At 42.6% G+C, this 23590-nt stretch overlaps 2 protein-coding genes across 6 annotated transcripts in view; one reads left to right on the top strand and one right to left on the bottom strand.

Annotated features, from left to right (window-relative positions):
- The window catches only part of LOC143895589 (proton-coupled amino acid transporter-like protein acs), a 231777-nt gene that overhangs the window by 143570 nt on the left and 64617 nt on the right, over positions 1-23590 (top strand). The window lies entirely within an intron of this gene.
- The window catches only part of Scalloped (TEA domain transcription factor 1 homolog scalloped), a 167242-nt gene that overhangs the window by 140587 nt on the left and 3065 nt on the right, over positions 1-23590 (bottom strand). The gene's annotated exons all lie outside the window — the stretch shown is intronic.

Below are 23590 nucleotides of genomic sequence, written 5' to 3'. Positions count from 1 at the left end.
AAGACGAAGACGAAGACAAAGACGAAGACGAAGACGAGGACGAACACGGGGACGAAGACGAAGACGAAGACGACGACAGCGACAACGACGACGACGGCGACGGCGTGGCCGCGTCGTCTCTTCTCTCCGAGTGATTTACTTCTTCTTATTGGAAGCCTGAAGATAGATCGTGGAAGCGCGGAAGAGGTCCAGGATGAGGAAGGGACGGCGGAACGAAGAAGAAGAAGATAGAGAATAAAGTAGAGTAGGAAGAGACAGAGTACGCAAACGATGGGGGGAGGAGGGGTCCGGGAAAGGGAGCTATAGAGATGCGCCGTCTCTCTGCATCTTCCTCCTCGTCGCCTTCCTTTGTTCCCACGCCACTCTCCGGACCCTTCTCATCCTCTCCCTCCTCCACCTCCTCCTCCTCCTTCTCCTTCTCCTCCCCCTCCCCCTTCTTCACTCGCGGTCGACCTGGCCCCCTCGCCCTTTCGTGATTCACCGTTACACACAAAGGGGAGCTCGGACTTTCGGTGTAAGCGGATGAGAGGGAACGAGAGAAAGAGAGAGGACGAGAACGAGAGGATAAAAAAGAGAGCAGAAAGGTATCGCGCGCCATAGTTCCAGGATGAGCCAGGATGCTTCGCACAGGTTCTTTCATAGAAGACGCGGGGCTTGAAATCGAGAGGCAAGAATGAAGCTCTCTCGTGCCGTCATGGTCCTTCAAAGCGCCCCCGATATACCGGAGCGAACTGAGAGCGCGCGGAAAGGAGAAGAGCCTTATAAAATCGCTATTCTCCACGCGAAAAACCAATGGTACAGGTTCGACAAGTCGATTAGCGCGAGAGAACGACGAAGTAAGGGACCGTTCGTTCATTCGAAGGGACGAGGATACGCAAATTATATGTTTTTAATCCTAATTAGATTCAAGTAATATATAAATACAAACTATACAAACACATTGAAACTTTTTATATTTTTCTGAGATAATAGTTGGAAATGTTTATAGTGATACTTCAGACTGGTCTATAGTATCTCACGAGATTCTATCTTTATTTCCTTTCAATAAATAAAACTTTAACACCTGCATCCAAAAATATGATTCTCTTCGATTACACGAGTCAATTATAAATGCGTGATTCTAATAGCGTTCTTCAAACTCGGAAATATGACGTTGTCAAATTGATCGCAAGCGAGAATAGAGAAAAGAAAAGAGAGCGATGGCTCAGATGGCAGCTGGCAAGAGTCGGAAAGAATTGACTGCAAGGAGTAATCGCGCGGAAAACATGCGAGGGAAAAGTCCGTTTGCAGGACGTAGCCTTTCGGCTGCATTTTCGAGCTGTAGACAAAATAAAGCGACGGTGGTCCCATCGGATAAATTGACCGGTAGCCGGGAACGGATGAGGGTAGCGGGGCGGGAAGGAGGGTAGGGGCAGACGAGAGGTACACGACGCGCGGAGAAGTGCAATCACAAGAGAAGAAGGACCACGGGATGAGGTGACAAGGGAGAATCGGGGGGAGGGGATACCGTTCCGTGAGAGTACGCGAACGATAATTCGGAGCCGCGCGGGCAGCTCAAAGGACCCGCGGGACGATATATCAATGCCCTGCTTGCGGAACAATTTCAACTATCCGCGATATACAAAGAAAAATACCAAATCGAATGCCCGGAATAGCGGCGAGCGAGCCTCCTATCCGACCCTCTCTTGGCCTTCCAGCCTTCCATCGTTGCGCTCTCCTTTATAGACACTCGATGCATCCCTTCTCCCCTTCACCCTCTATCCCTCCCCGCCCCCCCTCTCTCTCTCTCTCTCTCTCGCTCGCTCTCTGTCTTTCTCGGTGGGTACGTAGGTACGTTCCTGCTGGACTGGCTGCAACGCCAATGGACTACCACGGACTCTCTTCTCGGATCTCTCGAGAGCAATGGCTCGTGCGCACGTGTGCGTACGTACGTGCGTGGTGCACGTGTGTGCGAGCGTAATCGGGAATCCGGGAGAGAGGACCTACCTATCGACGAGGAATAAATTAACGAGCTGCAGGAAACTCGCGAATGTTCCGTGAGAAGACTCGTCGGGGGAACCGAGTGGCGATGGTGCAGGAGGGAATGCGGGAGACGTTTCCGGCGGGCGGACGGACAAGAAACGCTCCTTCGCGCGGTGTCCCGAAATGCGAATTCGATTGGACAAAACCACAAAAACTTTTTATTTAAGATTTATTATTCATGGCGTAGGCTTTTGTGATAAATGCGCGGTTGCGAGAAAGAATAACGAACTCCAAAGATGATCGAAAAAGAAGCGAACAAAAAGCGTTCCGATTTATTTCGTAAGTCACACGCGTCGCACATTTCATCGAACACAAATAATTTTAAATTATTAAAACAATTAAACATACGCCACTTAAAAATTATGACGTTCGTATTAGTACGAAAGAATATAGAAATAAATTCATTTCCTAAATGTTATACATAAAATATATCATCAAGTTGCATCGTGAAATTCTATTCGACGACTAACGTTCATACATTAATGATATCGCAACATGTTGTGAGAGAATTAATAATAAATTCGCAAAATATCTTTCGCACGTGCAAAGTAGCAAGTTTAATAAAGCAGAACGTCTTATTTAATTCATTAATCAACAGCATGCATACATGACGCGAAAAGAGCTTAGCAATCGAGTTACTTGAATATAAAAGCTATCAACACTAGTCATTTTTATAAATAGTTATTAGTAATGAATACCGTATATTTATTACAAAAGGTGCCTCTCGATATGTTTGTTTTCATCTCAAAAATTTTTTTCTCGCGAGATATTCGCATCAGTTTTTTCTATATATCCACCTTGCACACGGAAGCGCACCTCAACGAAAACATAATTTTCTCAACGCGCGATGTCTTTCGTGGGTCGACTTTTCAATTACGCTCAGAGAGCAAAGTTATCACGGACGTCGCTCCCGCCGTCAAGTTATATAGCGAATGCGCGTGTCGAGCGACGATGATGAACGTCGAGATGCAACGAGGTATATAGGTAGCCCGGCCGGCTCTCGTATCTGGCGCACGACGCAAGCTATATGTCAATCGGTTGATGGAGCGGTGGTTTGGTTATAATTGGATCAGTTTAGTTAGGTATTGCAAATATTGGCAGCCAGGGAAGCTGCCGACCCAGTGATGAAACCTAATTGGGTAAGTCGGTCTGGCTTTGCGCCAAACGAACCGGGCCCAGCTTCGAATTCTAGATACTCCGGTGATTCGCCTTCCGTCCTGCTGTCACCGTTCTTCCTACCGCTGCCGGATCGAACGCGCGGAATTGACACGTAAATACAACGAGTTCGGGATTTGGTGAAAATGGAAATGGGCGCGAGATAGGGAATTCGTTTCGGATCGACCGGTTTAATTGGAGCGACGCGACGCGACCACATGGGTCGAAATCGCATCGCGGCGAGGTGATTCAGCCGGACAGTCAGTCGATCGGCCAGTCGAATGTACGAACTCTGCCGCTGCTGTTCGCGCTTGAGAAACGAACATGTTATTCGCGTTTGGGAAACGATTGCGTAAATAAGCGTGCAACGTCATACCTATTACACGAATGATTTACAGCATTATATGAGGGCTATCGTAATTTTTTTACTATGTTATGCGAGTATCGCGTTATGCAAGTACCGCCGAATTGTACGCGGGTTTTTATGTCCGAATACTCTCACAAATGGACAGTACGATAAAAGATACGTATATATCTTGAATATTCAAGCACTTGGAAATACCCATTTCGTAATTTAATTTATTCGAAATAACCAGCTATAGCTATAGTTTATTATATAACAAATAATTACGCGTTTGGGCAGGGTGCCCCGTTCCCACCCAACCGCGTAAAAAACACTTGCGTCGCTTCCTTTTTTCTTCCCTCCCTCCCTCCCTCGCGCGCAAATACTCCCGAAACACAGATATTTTTTTTTCTGTGCGGGGTGAACGAACCGAAGGAAAGCGACGTGTCCGTCGTTTGCCGGGATGCACCGTGCATTGTAAACGAGCCGGGCGACAAGTGTGCACTCCCGGCAGTAGTGTTGACCTTTCGATGATGCTAAGCCGCCGCCCGCCACCCGCCAACCCGGCTCGTCACTGCCATTACACGCTCACGCTCAGCCGACACAACGCGTGGGCTACGTCGGTGTCGTGCGGTGACACTCTCTCGTTTTCAAAAGCGCGCTAAACACCCGGATATTTTGCAGCATTCGAGCAGAGTGCAGCCGCGTCTCCCGTCCTGACGCGGCACGGCGGCGCGCGGCGCTTTGTCGCCTCGCGATTTTCACGCTCGCCACAAACGAGCGACGAATGACCGGGTTCTATCGTTTCACAATGTTTTCACAATACGGTAACAATTATCTCTCACTATCCACAAGCAGCGAGTGGATATCCGATTAAACCCCGCGAATAGTTTTGAAATGGATAACAATTATATTTTTATTCGCGTAGAACACATTGAGGGCTTTGTGACGTTCGGCTTACAAAGCCACCGGTCCTCGATTCAAACAAAAGTATAATTGCGAGTTGCGAGTGATTTAACAAATCGCGTAACTGAAGTGGACGGTTGATGATTTCGTATAATGTCCTGTTTTCGCTCTATAAAGTCGATGAGTGCTTATTCGCCGGTGCAGGAAATATTTTTCCGAGTTAATTACAATACAAGAAAACGTTAAATTGTCCGATTTGACATATAAAAGTCACCGTCACCGTCGGTACCGAGGAGCAGTGCGATTCCTCAAGGTGAAGCTGTTCTCTTGGGCCGAGATAGTCTCTCGCGATACAATGTAGTTGGCCAACGAGGAACTATTTTTAAAACGACAGCGTTACACAATAAGCGTCTCGCAACCGCGGCCTTTCGCGCGCGAAATTTTATTTTTCACGAGCGACATGCCGCCATCTCGGCGTGACGTATTGTCATGGAGAAACTGGAGTAACGTGTCAGAACAGAGTTCTTAAACGGCGACGGAGGTCAGCGGTCAGCTACAAGTTCGAGGTTAATCGTGCGTTTGGCAAGGCTCGCCTGTTGCCGCGCCGCTCTCTATGATCCGCCCTCTTTATATAAGGCGGGCAAAGGACAGGGCATCGAATGCAATAATTTTCAGGGTGACGCGTCGCAACTCACTTTTTCCTCTGCACGAAAAATAGCGGTGACGTTTAACCGACGAAAATAAAGCCGAAGAGATACACTTTCGTTTGTCTATAACGAATTCGGAGCTGGCTTCTTTCCTCGACTCTTAAACTAAATTTTATCGATTTAAGACGCTGTTGTTACAGTCGCACCTATATATTCACATCTTCTAAATATAAAATGAGATTTAGGTTTCTTCAGAAAGCTAGTAGAGAAGAGAAGTATCGTAAAAAAATTTGGAAAGATGCAGCTAAACCGGATGTACCTACAATTGCACGTGAAGATTTATTTCGAGTATTTTGGAGATGTAGAACGCATTTTAGTTCGGGACGGAAGAAAAACGAACAAGTGACACACACACACGCGTGAAAGGGATGATGAGCGCTGTAGCGAGCCACACGTGCACACGTGCGCGCTGATATTCGTCGTATATGTATACATATATGTATAGGCTGACGGACGATCACGTGAACGTGAGGGTCCAACGGCTGATACGGCCCCGAAATGAATAATTCACGAGGAGCGAGCAAGCGAGCGTGACCATGCGGGGGCTCCCCCCGACGATGGCGACGTCCGGGGCACACTCCACTACCGCGAGAATGGGACGTGAGCCCGCGCAACCTTTACACGGCTATTACACGACACGCCGTTATTATTCCTCTCTTCATGCCAAAATATTCTTACGCGTACGAATTAAATGCGCGCCGAAAGCGCCCAAGGATAAGGAGATGACTCCCCGCCGGATTTCGAGGAATCCGATCGCCATTGCGGTTCCGATTCGTGGAGAGATCCGTGATTAATTTCTTAGACTAAGACCATTGAAAGACCACGAAACACATATACCGATACAAACGTATATTGCTGTTCGTTAACGTTGTTATTCGTTGCGCACGCCGTCAGGTAATTATAATTTACATATACCGTGATATTTAGAAGCAAATAAACAAAAATTTTAAAAGTCAAATTCTAAAAGCTTTCGCCTTGTCCGTTTTATCTAAATACGCATCGGCTCTTTGATCGACGCTTTCGTTCGTTCGGTTATATTGGGGGAATATAAATAAAGCCCATCCCTCGTATAACTTACATGTTATTTATTGCCTATTTTTATTCCAGTTTTCAAAGTAAAGCCTTGGCTAGAGCAACTCAGATACGATATTGTCAGTAGATACCAATGTTGTCACACTTCCTTGCATTTGATGCAAAGTTCCCTCTTTATACTCGTATGCAAATCTTCAAATCTCGTGCAAAAGAAAAAAAATAACGAGAAACATGATAATGATGTAGTAAGAATAAAAAATTTTGACTACCGCATTATGACGCACAAAAAACACAGAAATATCTTAATTGAACTTCATATTTAAAATCCGTTATAGATTTAATCACAATCAATGAAAGCTTTGGCGACCTATATGAAAATGATAATAAAGTACAAACCATCAGCCACAAGAAATATTCATAACTTCTTTCATGACGCGAGCCTGACGAGTCTAACTGACATGGCAATGTTGGAAATGTTTAATCCGACACCAGCGTCAGTGAACACCAACGCAGCAAGATAAGGCAAGAGAAGAAACAGAGAAAATAAGAAAAAGGAGAGAGAGAGAAAGAGAGAGAGAGAGAGAGAAAAAGAGAGCGAGTTATTGCGCTGCCATGAATTACCGCAGTCGTGTACTCAGTTTTCAGGCTAGCAGGTGAACCTCGGTAACTTAATCTTTTTCTGCTCATCTATCTAGCTTCCGTACGCACACACCTAATACGCACACAAGCAGTATGCGACGATCAGGCTCGATTGAGTTTCTCGCGTCTAGCTATGTACGTACAAGATGCACATTTTACACGATGCATGAATCTGTGCAAGAAAATCTGTCATCTCGAGAAGAATCGATGCAATCAATATAACTTAATACTTAAACACGATGTTTACACAACGATGAAAGGAAATCAATATACACTAATATGTAATAGTAAGTTTACAAAACATAATTTCAAATGTAAATATTTTCTATTGTTCTCAAGCGCATTCACTATAAAAGCGCAGTTTTAACAACAATCATTATTTAGATTTAGAAACTTAATTATAGAAACAGTTAGAAGCGTAGACTGAAACATAATTAAAGAAAAATTTATGAGACAATTTATCATGAATAAGTTTACGTCAAAGAATATTGATTTCTTCATTATGTTTACCGTTTCTTTCTATTTTTACTTTTATACTATTTTTACACTACTTTTCTATCGATCTCAATCGTCTTTTTAGCTCGAAAAATGTTAATAATAGTACGTTGTTAAATTAATAGAAATCGTTTTTTTTTCGCTTTGTTTTGTTTGAAATGGTTGCAAATAATCCGCTATTTACCGTCGCAGAAAGCGAAAAAAGTAGAAAGATTCATAAAAATGCTGCCTTAACGACGGTAACGTATCGAAGACGAATGCTAGAGAAGCACAAATTCGAAATATTAATTCTGTGAATATCTAAATATAAGTAGACGCGTTTTGAGAAACGTCGCTGTCGCGCGATCACATATCCGTTGCTTCTTTTTTTCTCGCGACGGGCGCCAACTTCGATATAGCGCGGGTCCATTAAGCGAATCCCCAATATCAATTAGGAAAATACGAGATGCGGAAATGTCAAGCCGATACCTGCTCGGTAAAATGCGACCAATTTACGATACGAGGAAGATGTCACGCGAGTAAGTAAATGAGATGGGATCCTGGGGGACAATCGTCATTTAAAATACGCCACAGCTCGGAAGAGCACGAAAACAACTATTCACGGAAACGGATGAAACAAGTTCGAGTGGGTCCAAGGACGCTTACGACAGTAAAAGTACCGTCATTCCTCTTTGGAAACGAATTTTCGACATCGTCATCTAGAAAACAGTCAATTAACAGAAATCAAACCGAAAAGGATAAAATATTGTTGGTAAACAATAATTGCGTACTTATCTTATATTATTTTTATACGTACATATTAACGATTTATGTCAATTTTAAATTTATCGTATCAATTATTACATGGTATTGATACCTTGAAAAAAAAATAGAAGATATATTTTGACATTTGTGATATTTGATACCGAAAGAGCAAATATATTGGGAGCTTATTAAATTTAAACATGTTTGGATATTCGATAGCACGTGAGTGCAATTAACAAGCATCGATAACCTGTTAAATTTAAGCATCTTCGCGAACGATTCTTCTCTTTTTCGAAAACAAAAAAAAAGAGAAAAAATGCAAATAGTTTTGGCCAATAGCTAACTTGTATCGCGTCTTGCTCAAACATACACGGGGATAATTCTTTGGAAGCAACCAGGAGAGGTGGGAGAAGAGAGGAGAGAAACGGTGCGTCAGCTCCCGCCAAAAATAACGTGGATAAACTTAGATGGCCCTCCGTCCAAGAGAACCAACCAAACCCGAAGACCCCGAGAGTCTAACTCGAATCCTAATGAAACCGCTCGTAGTTGTTCAGGATCATGCGCGTTCTCATCCGCCATTTTACTTGTTAGGAGACGGAAAGTGGAGACTCTCGATCCCGCAAAAAAACGCGCAAATAAAAAAATAGTAGATAACAATCATGAAAAATGTAAGTTGAATACAACGATCGCCGTAATCCAAATTCGTTCGTTTCAATTTATTAAAGCTTATTAGTTAATATAATCAAAATTTATGTGTACAGTAAATGAAGAATTTATTCAAACAAAAAGATTCGACTATATTATTTCGATTATTAATTTAAGCCTCGATTTGCGATTTGTAAAAAAAATATATATTAGAATCTCATTTATTTAACTATCTATGTCAACTTAGCAGCGATTGCTCAATAGACATGTTACGGACGATGCAAACACAAACAGCTAATTAACGCAAAGATGAGAAGAGTCGCTCGAGAAATTGTGGAAAAGCGCAGAAAGAGAAAAATCCACCTGCCCATCGGGTAGACGTCGAGCTGATAAATTTATAGTCCGTACATGGTCCTATGAACGCAGTTACCGCTGGAAATAAATCCATCTCCGTGTAAAAATAAAACTGGAACGAGGAGCCGCAACATACGAGCCACTAAGAGAGACCTAGTGGCGTTATGATAAACCGTAGCGTGAGCGAAATAAAAGGAACATCGTGAGAGAAGTGAAGAAGGGGCGAATTAACGCGCGAGTGTGGAAAGGATTGTTTCGCGAACTGCGCGTTATATATTAACGATGAACGACACGTTTATAAAAATAAGGACGAACCACCAAAAACCGAGTCGACGGATCATCGAAATATCTCGTATCTCGCGAATTTACAGCGGGTATTGCGTAATGTAAACTTTGGAGAAACATGAAACGCGGTAATACTGAAACTTTAGTATCTACTCCAGCAAATTCGCCATTTTCATTCCTATTACCGTCTGATAAAATCATAGTGTAATAATATAATATTATTTTTTGTTCGGACTGAGATACATTTTTTCAGACCCGTTGTATCGAAGATTATAACAATTATTGAAATTATTCTCGCGATTTCATATTTCGATTGGCACAATACTCTCTTTACATTGGCATATTATAAAAAAGAATAAGATGTGAGATTGATGTACAAATATAATATAAATGAAACAACTGTTGGATCAGCGCCGGTTTGACTGATGATCAAACTAATACAGACGGCACTGTGACAAATCAAGCACTGAGCCAACAGAAGAAACAGAGACAGAGGAAGAACGAATATAGGGGAAAGGAGGTAGAGTAGGCGAAGACAGAGTAAGCGAATGAGCCATCTTGGTGGGGACATGACGCAAACCCTAATGACTACTGCGTTAATCTAATCTGGTCCGGAGACCAATAATAACACGCGAAAATGACACTCTATATTCCGGAGTCCGATTACGAGACGCTTCTTCTTAGAAATGCCTGCACAAGGAACACCGGAAAATAAAATAAAAGAACCTCAGCGGTGGTCATAATCTTTAGCGAAAGACGTCGCTGTAGAAAAAGATAAAATCGCGCAGTTTATAAAATTTTTATTTTAAAAAATTACACTTATCAAAGATATTTTAAATAGTAAAAAACAATGAAAAATAAATATTTTAGACATGTTTGCTGATTAACTCTGGCAGATGTTGGTCTTATTGCCTTATTTATTTTACTTTACAATTATTTCTATTATCTTCTAGTCTTCTTTTTATAGACTAATATAAAACCATGAGATCAAGCTATACGCAATTCTGGATCCGCTTCCAAGAAATTGTATGATCGAATCGCATTGAAAAACACAGCTACCGATTCGAAAATTGATAAAAAGCAGCCGTATGTCGGCATGGTCTTTCGTGTAAGCAAATAATACAGTGGCTATAGCAGAGTAGCGATAGAACGGGCGGCGACGACGAGAAACTTTGCGCACGTGTATTTTCACAAGCTATAAGTTCCCGTGCGCGTATTAAATGGTTGAAATAGCGCGTAAACTTGGTGAATTTTCGCCGACGCAGTAATCATCGAGGTAATAGTAATTAAAGCGTTTCGCGTGCATCGTATCGCGCGCAAACACCCCACGGCCATCAAGTAGATGACCGCCGCGGCCGTAATTTCTGGACAGTTACTATCGCGCGGCGCGATTTTGGTATGGTTCCAAGCGTAGGTGAGCGGCCTTCGTGGAACTCGCGAGTGTACGTGGATAGGATTATTATCGTTCAACGGTTAACAATTATTCCGAGTAATTCACCGTTCATCCCATTTCATGTCAAGCTCGGACTACACAACGCTTGTGTTATCAATGTTACATATCATTCAATATCTTTGTACCTTCGCGCTTTATATATCTGAAGAACCTCGAATTTTATGTCTTATATATATATGTATCTAAAGCACGATACAAGGTGCATCTTAAATGCACACGTGCATATATATATATTTTTATATAATGTAGACAAAGTCAATTATAATTTTTAATCGGTAAAATGACTAATAGTAGGAAAAGCATATACAATTGGGTTATTCGGGCACGCTGCAACTACACGGTTACAATAGCGCCATTAAAATTAATTAAGTTCTATCGTTAGAGAGAAGATCTGCATCTCTATCGCTCGACTTTATTCATGTTTTATACCTCGTAATAATGGGAAATGATATGGCACTCGTTCTGCTACGGATAAGCTGCAGAGGGTGATTTAATATATTATCCGGATTAAAAACTATCGCCGAAAGTGCGCCCGTGCACGATCGGCGATCGCGGTATGCAAAGCGAAAAATAGCGCGCGCGCGCGCGCAATCGAGAATCTGATGTAATATCGTATTTGCTGTTGGAAAATTGCCGGGTAAAGAAACATTGTGTGCTTTAGCATGAATATGCGCCCGAAGTCCTCTTAATTAACCTTGCGGTTTCCGTAGAAAAGTTTCTGACGTGGGGCCACGAACAATGGTCATTTAGCATATCCGCTTGGCACGCGCGATAGCGAATCCGTGGAAACCGCTGTTCGCGATTACCTACAGGCGGTTTTCGTACACCCGCGCCGCAATTAATAATACCTTACCGAGAAATTACGCTAACGGAATGCAAATGCACAAAAGTGCAGCGTCGAATCGAAATCAGCGGTAGATTGACGAGCGTGATAACGACGACCGTAACGATCTCTTTATTTTTTTGCAGCATGCGCGTGTACGCGCGCGCGCGCGCGCGCAAGAGCAGTTGCATAAAATATTACGTATATGTAATTGCCCCAATGCATAAAATATTACGTATTTATAATTCGAGCACAGTCACGCCGATTTCTTCGTATCTTTTCGACAGATAAGGAGAGGGAGGGGAAGAGAGAGAGAGAGAGAGAGAGAGAGAGAGAGAAAGAGAAAGACACTACCTGTTACATTTCCATCGAGGTCGAAAGTTGATCGTGCACGATATATACGCGCGCGTGTGTATACAACGGCGCGGCGCGGCGGCCCGACATTCAGCCCGATGGATTATGCAGTGTGCACTTAGAAAGTTCCCCTCGTCAGCGATTTTCCTGAGTGAACAGAGGCAACTTGCGCCTGATTCTATTTGGTTCTACGAAACGCGCGCGTATATGTCAAAGAAGCCTCGACACGACGCGACGAGCTGGACGATCAAGCTTCAAACTTCAGTAGCGAAACAAATCGTAATGCAAACGCATTAGAAATCTCCCGAATAACAAATTCCAAAAATAATTTTGGAAAAAATTTGAATACAGTAAATAGTAACACATTAACGAGTTATTTATTTTGCGAATCGCCATGCCACGCGAGCTTTAATCAAGATACTCTTAAGCTCGTATACGATTCGCAATGCGAGATGCGTGGGTCTCTCGCCGCTCTCATTGTTCATTAAAACCGAGGGAAACGACGTCGTAAACGTGCCCACGAAATGTCGGGATGACCAGGACACACTGCAATTTCCATTCGAGCGTGTTAATACAATACCACCACCGCACCGCCATCCTCACCCTCACCGACGAGGACGACGGGAACGATGACGCTGATGGCAACAAACGTGAAAGAAGAACCGAGAGGAGGAACAACGCACATCTCTTGCACGTGCAAATAACGTTTATACCTAGAGAAAAAGAGAGGAAATTAGATAAAGAGATTGTGTGTGTGAGTGAGTGAGTGAATGTCTGTGTGTGTGTGTGTATGAGAGAGAGAGAGAGAGAGTGGGAGAGGGAAAAGGATCCTCGTAAACACCAGGTCGTAACTGTAAAACCCGTTTCCATCGCGTTTCGCTTACCTCGATCAAATTTCCGTGTATATCGTGCGAAAACACGTTGCGAAGCATTAATTAAGAAGTGAAACGGTACATGGACCGAATTTAATAGCGTTTATCTTCGCAATAGAATAAGAATGCCTATCTTACGTTTCTTTTCTTTCCAAATTGTTTAGGATCCTATTTCTTTGAATATTCATTGGATGTTACTTTTAAAAATTCATTACTATATATGTGTGTACAATTGGGATAAATGACGACTAAATTAAAGTAAATGCGATAAAATACAACTGATTTCTACAGAGATAAAATTTATCATTAATCGTAAATGAAGGTCTCGCGCGGAAGGATGCGGAAGTAAGAATTTTCTACGCAGAAGCCCTGTCAGGTTGAATAGCGAATCGTGAATCTACGTTACTCACGAAGATGAGGAGAAAGGAAGAGGACGAGAGGGACGGAAAAAGAAGGCGAAGCAATTTAATTTTTCTCCCGCGTGCGGAAGGTTCTATATCGCGCCGAAGGAAGACGCGACGTGTCGCGGTTTATTACATTTTTCTTCTCCTACTCTCAACGAACTAATGGACCGTTGGAAATAGTGCCGAGGCTATGAGCTCCTATTCATCCTTGAAATAAAATCAGCACCATCTCCCCGGCTATGTCGTCTCACTTTGACTCTTCATGGTTTTCCCTTCGGCAAACGTAAGCGAGTAAAACGCATGCAGCATAATGTAAAGCAGAGCAAACTACCGTAACAACCTATTATGTTTTCGTGCATTTTATATAAAATATACATTTTACGTCGAGAGAATCTTTAACTAATTTCTCGAGAAATAATTAATAGCGTTTTTCACTGGCAGAGCCGGTGCGCACTCAGTGCACATTAAAGCCGTCGTACACAAACCAACGTAAAGTGTATGTTTAATATAATCGGGTTAAATCATGAAATCCTCAATTTTTTATTGCACTATTTGGTAAAATATGTACTGAGTATTTTATCAGTCAAAGTATTTGCATTTTACTTTAAATATTAGAGACTAAATCAGTGTACAACGGCTTTAATGTGCACTGAGTGCGCACCAGTTCTGCCAGTGAAAAACGCTATAAAACGACCAGTTACATTCTTCACGTTTTTCATTCCGAGCAAATTTCAAAGATGAAGGAGAGGAAAGCTAAAAGCTATGTTCGCGTCTACCACACTTTAAACGTGAAAATTTTACGTTAACTACAAAATTTCTTTCAGACGATAATATCGCTCGTTTTTATATACCATATATCCACATGCCGTATTTCAATCATTTCCAAATAATGTATAACTTTACTAAATTAACATGATATTCAGTGAAAGAGATTTCGCACAAAAAAGAAAATATATAAAAAAAAGTTAGAACTTGACGGTTTTATAAAGAGATTTATAAAATCTTATATGAAGACTGTGTTTAGCAAACGCCAACTTTCGAAATCCCACAGCCCAGCCGTATAACGTAACGCACCTTAGAGAAATTACCTGCGAGACAAGGCAAACGACTAATAAAAAAGAAGAAATTAAAGTATGACGACAGAGCCTTCCCGCGCTAAAATATTTCTATCGCATTTGAACGTGCCAATCGGAACGGGTCTCACATGCGTGTGCGTGTGCGTGTACGTGCGCGTAACCGCAAGGCTCCTTACAATAAGGAACTTCTCGATCGCCTTGGCGAATCGCTCGCGCGCTGACCTCGCGCCGAACGAGATCGCTCCTAGACCACCGACCGACTCATACGAGAAATCCATCGGCACGACTTCCTGCAGATATTTCAACTTTCTAGTTAACCGGTCGATCTACCGATCCTACCCAGCGCGTTTTGCGGCACGTTAAATCACGTCCTCCTAAACGAGCCGATAAGAGGTGGCCATTGTACGCGGCAAAGAGTCGTTGTTTATATCCTTGCGACCCTACCCTCATACAGATACACGACGGCGTATCTGTCGATCCTCTTAGGCTTTCTAGAAAATATATCAAGCGATAATTAGCAGGAAGATATAACAGCGGGATATCGTTCCGAGGTCGTCACGGCGAGAAATCCGCTATCGAGCGAGATTTTTTCACGCTTCATCCAAGACTTTCTAGTCGATTGATCCGCGGTGCTCATCCTTCCACGTACATTAAACCATGCGCTGTTAAAATTATTTTCATCGTACGTTCCGTCCGCAAATGCAAAAGCAATCATAAAAAAGAAACGTACAGTTTGTCTGTTTAAACGTGTCTCAGGGTGACTCAATAAAATCGGTATTAAAAAAACGCTTATTTCTACTTCAATTAATTTAAAATTATAGTCGCTCGATAATCATTATGGGAACAATGAGAAGTGCGCAGAATATTTCGTTTAATAATACACAGAAATTTTCAAGAAAATTCTTAGAGAGATCACTCCAATGTCTCCAATCGACATTTGAATCAACATTGATTGCCCATCTACTATCGTTGCTACTTACTTCCCACGTTAGTCAAGCTATGTTATGCCCTGTCTAGACCAAAGGATGAGAAATATTTCGAATTCTTTCTATCCCTTTTTAAACCGGACGAACAAAATGTTTCTCGGATTTTGGAGTCTAGGTTAAAAGTATAAGAGCGATTAAAGGTAAGGAACGGTCCCTTTCTCTTCTTTTCTTTGTCGCTCGGTTCTGCAGGAATAATCCCTGCTGGTTATTCGACCGGTGCGAAAGATCAAGCATCTTTGTTATCGGAGCTTCGATCTGGACCGACGACCAGCGCGCAGCGTCTGTCGATCCAGTCGCTCGTTATACTCTCGCGGAACCGTAAAAAGTATTCCCGTCGGGTCGAGACAAGGGGCGCCAGCTTATGCCGCGACACGCCTCTCATATCGAAAACAATTATCGTAACGTAATATCGCGTCTATCGTCGCCGAACGACAATAAATCCCGACGCATGCACGCATACAGTCCGCATACTCTCCTTTCTCTGCTGCGAGAGTGCGTACCTAACTCCTTGCAATAATACCGGGTTGTACTCATAATCTACGAGTTATCGAAAACAAAGTACATTGCGCTCGCCGTTTTAATTAAGTAAAGAGAGTTTCTACTTCACCTATATATTTTACTTTTTGTACAAAATAATTATTTTCTCGAGAGGCGAGATACTTTATCGTGAAATGTATATATAAAAAATTCCATAAAATTCAAATTAAAACCACTTTATATAAGAACTTTATACGAAATCATATTGCAATATAATATTTACGTGTGAAAAAATATATATGCAGACACAGAATGTTTCTGTACAATGCAACTATTTCAAAAAATAATAATACTGTTTGTTGAAAATTTAAGAGTGTTGAAATGGAAATTAAACATCGAAAGAGAGAGAATATTAGGAATAATAGTTGATCTATGTGTAAATTTACTGAAAGAGACGATGACGGTGGTCCTAATAACACATTGAGTGGAGCGCGAAATAGCCAGGTAAGACTTGTAACGTATCTAGATTACAATATATCGTGCTGCAAAATATGTAATTTGTACTGTACACATGTATGTACATGTATATACGTACGTGTATCAGATAATACATAAATTGAAGAAGCCGTACCCTACCGTTGTCGCACAATATTACGTATACCTTGTGTATCGTGTATCTGCAATTGGCATTATATAGCGGAGTGTATGCTACTAAAAAAAAAAATCACGCTCGAATCCGAACGAGTCCAGAGGACAGGTAGTTACGAAGGGCCACACAGTTCATACCGGGTGACCGATGCGTACGAGCGAATCGCGTGATCGTACTTCGGCTGGTATGCAGACGGACCGCAGTGGCGTGTTGCATTATTTTAGAGGGGAGGAGGAAGAGAAAGGGAAAGAACGCGACGTGCAAGGCGCAGACAATCGCGAGGGGGATCCTGACTGTGTATATAACGTGTGCCTGTGCACACGATATTCCACGGTAGCGGAGAGGGGACGGATCGGTCGACCAGGTGGTAAAGCCACCCCTTGATTTTCTGGCCCGCACGACTTTACCTTCCCTGGGGAAATGAGTGTGTGTGTGTGTGTGTGTGTGTGTACGAGAGAGAGAGAGAGAGAGAGAGAGAGAGAGAACGGGAGAACGGGATGAGGGCTGAGTCTCCCTGTACTCTCATTCGTACTCATGTACCGTACTCGACACGCGATCGAATCGCGAGCGTTTGTTAGCATTAAACTGCTAGATAAACGCACGCGTCGCCGAGAGTGCACCACCCCTCCGCTCCGCGATATGCATTGTCGCGCTCGCCACGGTATCGATGGCGGTTATCGATTCTACCATTTCATTGCTTATACAGAATTATCGCCTTTTTCGTCCCATCGACATCCCTCTTCCGTCAGATTTCCAGAGCAAAATTTCTTACACGTGAATTTACGCTGCACGCGGCGGATTATTTTCAGCATTCGGCATTATAGATATTGTCGTCGCGTTTTACCTTTGATATTTCACACCGTAAATATTATAAATCTCCCCCAACCTCGTCCACGTGTCTTCTTAATCGATCCGCAAAGCCGATAAGAGAGAATGTATTTTACAACGTATTTTACTACGCGTTTACTACGAGTATGTTGGTACAAAGGATGATCATTATTCATAGCGAGCAGCAAAAACGAAGGACGACGCATGACTCACGCATCGCCGAAACCCGTCAGGCTCGTAACACACGTCGATTACGTCTAATCGATGATACCGATAAACGACGTTAATTCATTTGATGCTCATACGCGCGCGCGTGTGTGTGTGCGCGTTTCGACGTGTGCGTGCGGGAAAAGTTGAAACGATGCGCGAGTAGTAGCAGTCATTCGAAAGCTACGAGCAGGACTTTAAATCGCTTTTAAATCCGGCTGTCTGGTTCCACCGGTTTAGATATATAAAGTATAGAGCAACGCGACGCGCGCGACCTTTCGCAAATTGGTCCACGAATAGCGACCTTTCGTGTTAAAGTTTGCTGGCACTCAGAGAAGGACTTGGCGCTTATTTAAATAACGATTGTTTTTCTCTCCTTCTTTTTTTTTTTTTTTACATGGACGATATTGTCACAATGTTGTTCCAATCGTATTTGTATCGTATTTTACAGAGGCGTTGTATAAAATTGCGATGCGACATTCTAAATATAAATTAACGCAACTCATTGCTGTTGTTGTTGCAACTGATGTTTATATAGGCGTTATAAAGACGTCGTAAAAATATGAAATATAACGTCATTAAGTGGAGAGACGTTTAAATGGAAAAGAGCATCGTAATATAACCACGACGCGTAGCGTCTACCACATAACCATGAAATAACATGGTAAAATACAAAATTAAAGTTGCCTTGAGCATAAGAAAAAAAAATTAAAACAGCTATTAATCTCGGTAACTTGAATTTTCTCAAGTTTTCTTTTGTATTTATAAGTACAAAAAATACGTTAATTAATGCACTTCAATTGTCAGAAATAAACAGATCATTTTCGTTTATAGCATTAAAATTGACATTAAAAATATACACGATCTTATGCTAATGCAACATGGCTCGTCTAATCGACATATAAAATTTTTTACTGAACCTGATGAAAATTTTATTCATATTTCGAGCGCTCTACATAAACGCATTTATTCAAGTTCAAACACACGCAATCGCGTCATAAATGCAACGCGCGATTTATCCATGAAGTGGAAACACTCCGCGGAATTGCAGACTGCGGTGCATATCGCGTCGCGCATAATGCTCCAATTGTACAAACCGCAAATGAAAAGTACTAATATCGTCAGACCGTTTTAATCTCATTGAGAAAGCGCTGGACGAACGAGCTCGTTTCGCCGACCGGCGAAAGTGTCGTTAACCAAAACTCGCAACTCGCCGGCACGCGTATATAGATATATGTACATGGAGCAGTCTTGCGTGAACTTGGCGCGAGGCTATCGCGTCTCTTGACACGCTACGGCTCGGGGTATTTTAATTAAAAAAAATATGAGCGCGCACGTGGAACGTGCCGAAATTCTGAGCGAATAAAATTAATTATGCGCGGATTATTCCTCACATTCTCGGAAACGGCACGAGTTCGTCGACGCGAAACGGGAAATGAGAAACGGGAGGGAAAAAGAGGAAGCTGGTATCAGACATCTAAATAACAGCGCAAGTATAATAATAGACATTGTACGTTTACACTGTACTTAATCTTTCAGAATCGTTTCGATTACCTTAAATTGACGCGTGTTTTTAAAAACGGCTGCCACATCGATGCACAGCTTCCACGATTCATTCTTTTAAGAAGCAACAGAGGAAACAATCTTTCTTGAAGAGTCTATATCGTCGTATTGTCATAGATAACGTGTATAAAAAGCATGTAATTTAGTCACGATTCAACTCTGCGAGAACAAGTCGTACGTACACACTTTGACGATAATTTTAGTTACTTGAGGATTTGGCACCGTCTACGCCAAATAGAAAACCACGAGAGATCGCGCGCGAGCAAAAGAAACGTAAAACGGCGAAGAAGAGAGGCGAGACGAGGAAGCGGAAAAGGAGAAAGAAGTGAGCGCAGAGAAGTTGCGGAGGGTCGGTGCGCGCGCTATAATCCATTTGCTCCTTTCGTAGACCAACGAGACATGCACAAGGTGTCCTATTTATATCCGCAAGAAACTCGCGCCTAATGTGTAGACCGGTATTGTGCAACTTTCATTGCTTTCCGTAAAATGTTTGACTGTCCGAATGGTGGAGAAGAGAAACACGAATGAAGGAAAACAGTGGTAATATATCATTTTGTTAGCGAAATTAACATAAAAAACAATGCGATATCACGTGAGATGAAAGAACAAACCGAAATAAGTTTCTATTTTAATACAGAAGCTTTAGCTCGATCCTTTCGGCACGATTGTGATACGATGTATGAGACTCCGCGCGCGGTTTCCGTTAATTCTTGAAAGAATAACTTTACTTATTTTGTATATTAAAATATCTGAAAGTTTTTCAGAGAAAGTTTCAAATTTGTACTAAGGAAAAAACGGCTTCAAGTTTTCAAAAGATTGAATCCAATCATAATGAATCTTTTTTATTTTCAATTTTTAATTTCAGATAATAATGGAACATCCCGTACACACTGCGAACGAGACGAAACGAGGGACCGGAGAAGCGAGTAAAGGCGAGTCGTAGCCCCGAGCGAAAAATCTCCAGCGCGTATACAAACAATCCATTCGTTTAACAATGCGCGGCTCACGTTGCGTTCAAGGCCGCTGTATCGCGGGGATCAAAGAGCTCCCGCGGCAAAGAGAGCTGCCTAGCGGAGAGTTGATCATCTCTCGCCAAAGGGTAGCGACTCAAAATAATCCGTATTATATAACCTCCTACTCATACGATCCTCCGTTGAGAGAGTTCGACCTTCCATCGAAACACGACGAAAAGTGTCTTCGCAGCGGTCGCGTTGCGTTACTCCATATATACAGTCAACGACGTTTGTCGAATTTCAATTACCGATAAATATATCTCGCTTACGATAACGACGACTAATTACGATAAAAATGTTCCGCGCGTAATCGGAAGGTATACGTGAGAAAAATCGCGCGTGTCTTGCAAAACGTAACGCCTCTGGATAATTGAATACCGCGAAAAAATTCGGTCACGCGGCGCAATAAACAATACAAATATCGATACTCTCGGGAGTCAAGAAAACGAGTCGAGCGTGATAAAAACATGCATTTCCGGAGTTATCCTATTTTCCGATCTCGCTCTTCGACACGATAAGATATATTTGACTCGCTTGACTCGAAAAGATGACGCGCGATATCGCTCACAGAAGGAGGCGCGTGTTACGTTCTTCGAGCATTCGACGGAATTGAATATCGACTTTATCGAAATACACCGATTACCGGTGACTACCGGTTTCTTCGAGCCGATCGCTCGCTCTCGTGCGTGCAACGCCCGAGAAAGAGAAACGAGGCTCGACCGGTCGCGTCCGGCCGGAGCGAGAGGAGCGGAACGGAGAGAAATACACGTTGCACCTGTCGGCTGGCTACAGAGAAGCGGCTTTCCCCACTAAACTACGTCACTTCAGAGTCGACCCTACCGATTAAAGGTCGACGATACTCGCGTCAGCCATCTTGAATCGTGACGCGGTGAACGAAAGGATAAATGAAGACGCAGTTCCTCTAACCGGCTTATTCAAATGGATTGAATCAAGATAATACAACGCAAAGTCAGTTAACTTGATTGCAGGATCTCTAATACAGTTCATATATACATATCTCAACATATAGTAAAGATCATTTCGGGATCAAAAGTAATATATTTACGTTGCTTTGAATAAAAGTTTTGATTTTGACAGCTGCGATATTATACGAATCTCCGCAACTTTTCTGTATAACGGTTTTAACGGTGAAAAGTTATTTAGGCACAAACCGCGGGAAATGTTTTCGTTTCCTTTGATCGCTTCCGGGGTCGTAATTTCCGGCACGGGCTTTAAGAAGAAAACAAGTTGTACGCGGGCAGCTCGCAAAAATTTCATTCCACCGAGGAAGTTAGATATTTTTGTCATATCGTAATGGAAATTTATAATTTTGCCGCTCGACGTAGGACAAACGTAACCGCGATCGGGACCGCGGCGCGACGGAACGGGAGTACTCGAGACTCGAGACTCGAGACTCGAGACGCTGTTTGTAGAAAGTGGAAACGAATTGCAAATGTTAGCACAATTGGCTGCGGCGATATTCGCGGAAAATACATCGATATATAAAATTCACGTAGCAGTAGTTGTTCATCAAATTTCCGTAATTTGCGATTGCACGTTGATGCGTAAAGAAGCGTAACGCGATATGAAAAATATTAGAGATAATAAGCGTTAAATAAATATCGATGGCACGGCACTTTGATACATAATCGCGCGCGACGCTTTGATAATATTTAATATATAAAGCGGTACACACCTTACAATTAGTATATATTTCTATCCACACGATCGAACAATAATCGAGGAGCATATAATTTTCGCATCGCGATACAGTCAATCTTCAAATGCGAAATGAAACACACGTGCGTCCGAAAAAGCTGCGTTACAAGTATTACATCGTCATCGACTTGAAACCATAATCGTTTCGCGATCAAATCGCATCTATCGAAAAAGGAAATTGCTATAGTTATTGACGAAACACGGATTCTTATCGCGGCCGCAATTATCAATCGCACGCAGATACCTACCGGCCATTCGACGATATACACGAGTGCTCGAGCTGCACGATCGCCAAGTCGCGCTTATCTTCGAACAGTAAACAATAAAGGACACGCGATATTTATAGATAGCTCGGATGATATCGTATCGAACGCAGGTATCAATAATCTTAAGTTACATTATTCATCGTCGTTGGCTCGCGTCAGATGGCCGTGGATGGGCGAAATTAAACGTGACGCGTGGACTCGCGACTTTCCGCAGGTGAGCAAAAATGTAAGAACGTAGCTCGAGTTCGACTCGCAAAGGGTCAAAGGGAAATTCTCTTGATCGCGAGTTCGCGATCGAACTTTGACAGCGCGCGAAAGTAAGCCCGTGACGCTGACAACTTCGAGGAGAAGCAGGGGGGAAATTTCGTTACCGTTTGAAGAAAAACTCGAGTTCGATGCTTTAATCAAAGTAGCGCGATAAACTCTTTTTTACAAACGGCACGTATTTAATAACGTATGCAATATTTCTACAAAATAGGTCATTTATCTTCAATAACAGGTAATCTCTATCACGTTTCCCTTGGAAATAATAATATCCATATATATCGACGTACGAAAAATGTTATCAGGTAGAAAACACGAACAATAAACGCACATTGAGATAATTCCGAAGATAATTCCGAAATGTCAAGTAGTATAGCGCGACAATTAGTTACATTATAAATTACGTATAGGTATCGGCTACTTGTACTCTCCGTAATTAATTGTCACGGTAAATTTCTGGATTATCACTCGCGATATCGAGGCATAATCGATATCTGTAAGGTAATAACAAGTAGTATCTGTATATATATATATATATATATATATATATATATATATAGTATGCGGGTGATATTGAATAAGTATAAGCATTGGCAGCTCGTTAAATCGGTGTGTCCCTACGTGCGCGCGCGCGCGCCTGATTTCCCGGCCGCGGCCGTCGCGATAACGCGAGGAGACGAGTTATCGGATTGAATCGATTAAATTTATGTAACGATGCACCGCCGCGTGCGTTCGCGCGGAATTATTTTCGATAACCCGGTGCGATAACGTCGCCAACGTCGGCAACGTCCGCGTCCTGACTGTCGCGTCCAATGTTTTTCCTTTCGCGTTCGTTAGCGGCCGGTCACGCTCCGGCGAAGGAGATTGCACCGAGATTCATCGTCCGGCGCGAAATTAGCGCCGCGATTCGGATTATACGATTATACGCGTGTGCCTTATTTCCCTCCCATTTGCCAGGTCGTCTCGCGAAAGTTGAAGGAAACGTTCCGACGAGCTCGACGCGACGCGACGATAGGATTAAATAATAAAGAGTAAAATCAAATTGATCGATTCTTAGGAAACGATCTTTCTTCGCTCGACAAGACCGAACGATCGCGGATCGGCGAGAGAACCAGAGAACGCGACGTCCATCCGCGCGTGGTTTTAATATCAAACTTGACAAGAGTATCTTTCGATCGCTTTTTTTGTCGCCCAAACTCACGACGTTTTATCGCTTACAGCCGATACGCGTTTCTATTATCCCGAACACGCGCACGAATCATATACTTTACCAACTTTGCAATTCGTCACGCGTAATACTTACAGCTGT

This window comes from Temnothorax americanus, unplaced genomic scaffold, assembly GCF_048541705.1.
Source record: "Temnothorax americanus isolate GAGA-0224 unplaced genomic scaffold, ASM4854170v1 Scaffold16, whole genome shotgun sequence".
Classification (NCBI taxonomy): Eukaryota; Metazoa; Arthropoda; class Insecta; order Hymenoptera; family Formicidae; genus Temnothorax; species Temnothorax americanus.
The sequence above is the reverse complement of the archived record's forward strand: the minus strand, read 5'-3'. Positions and strand labels throughout refer to the sequence as shown.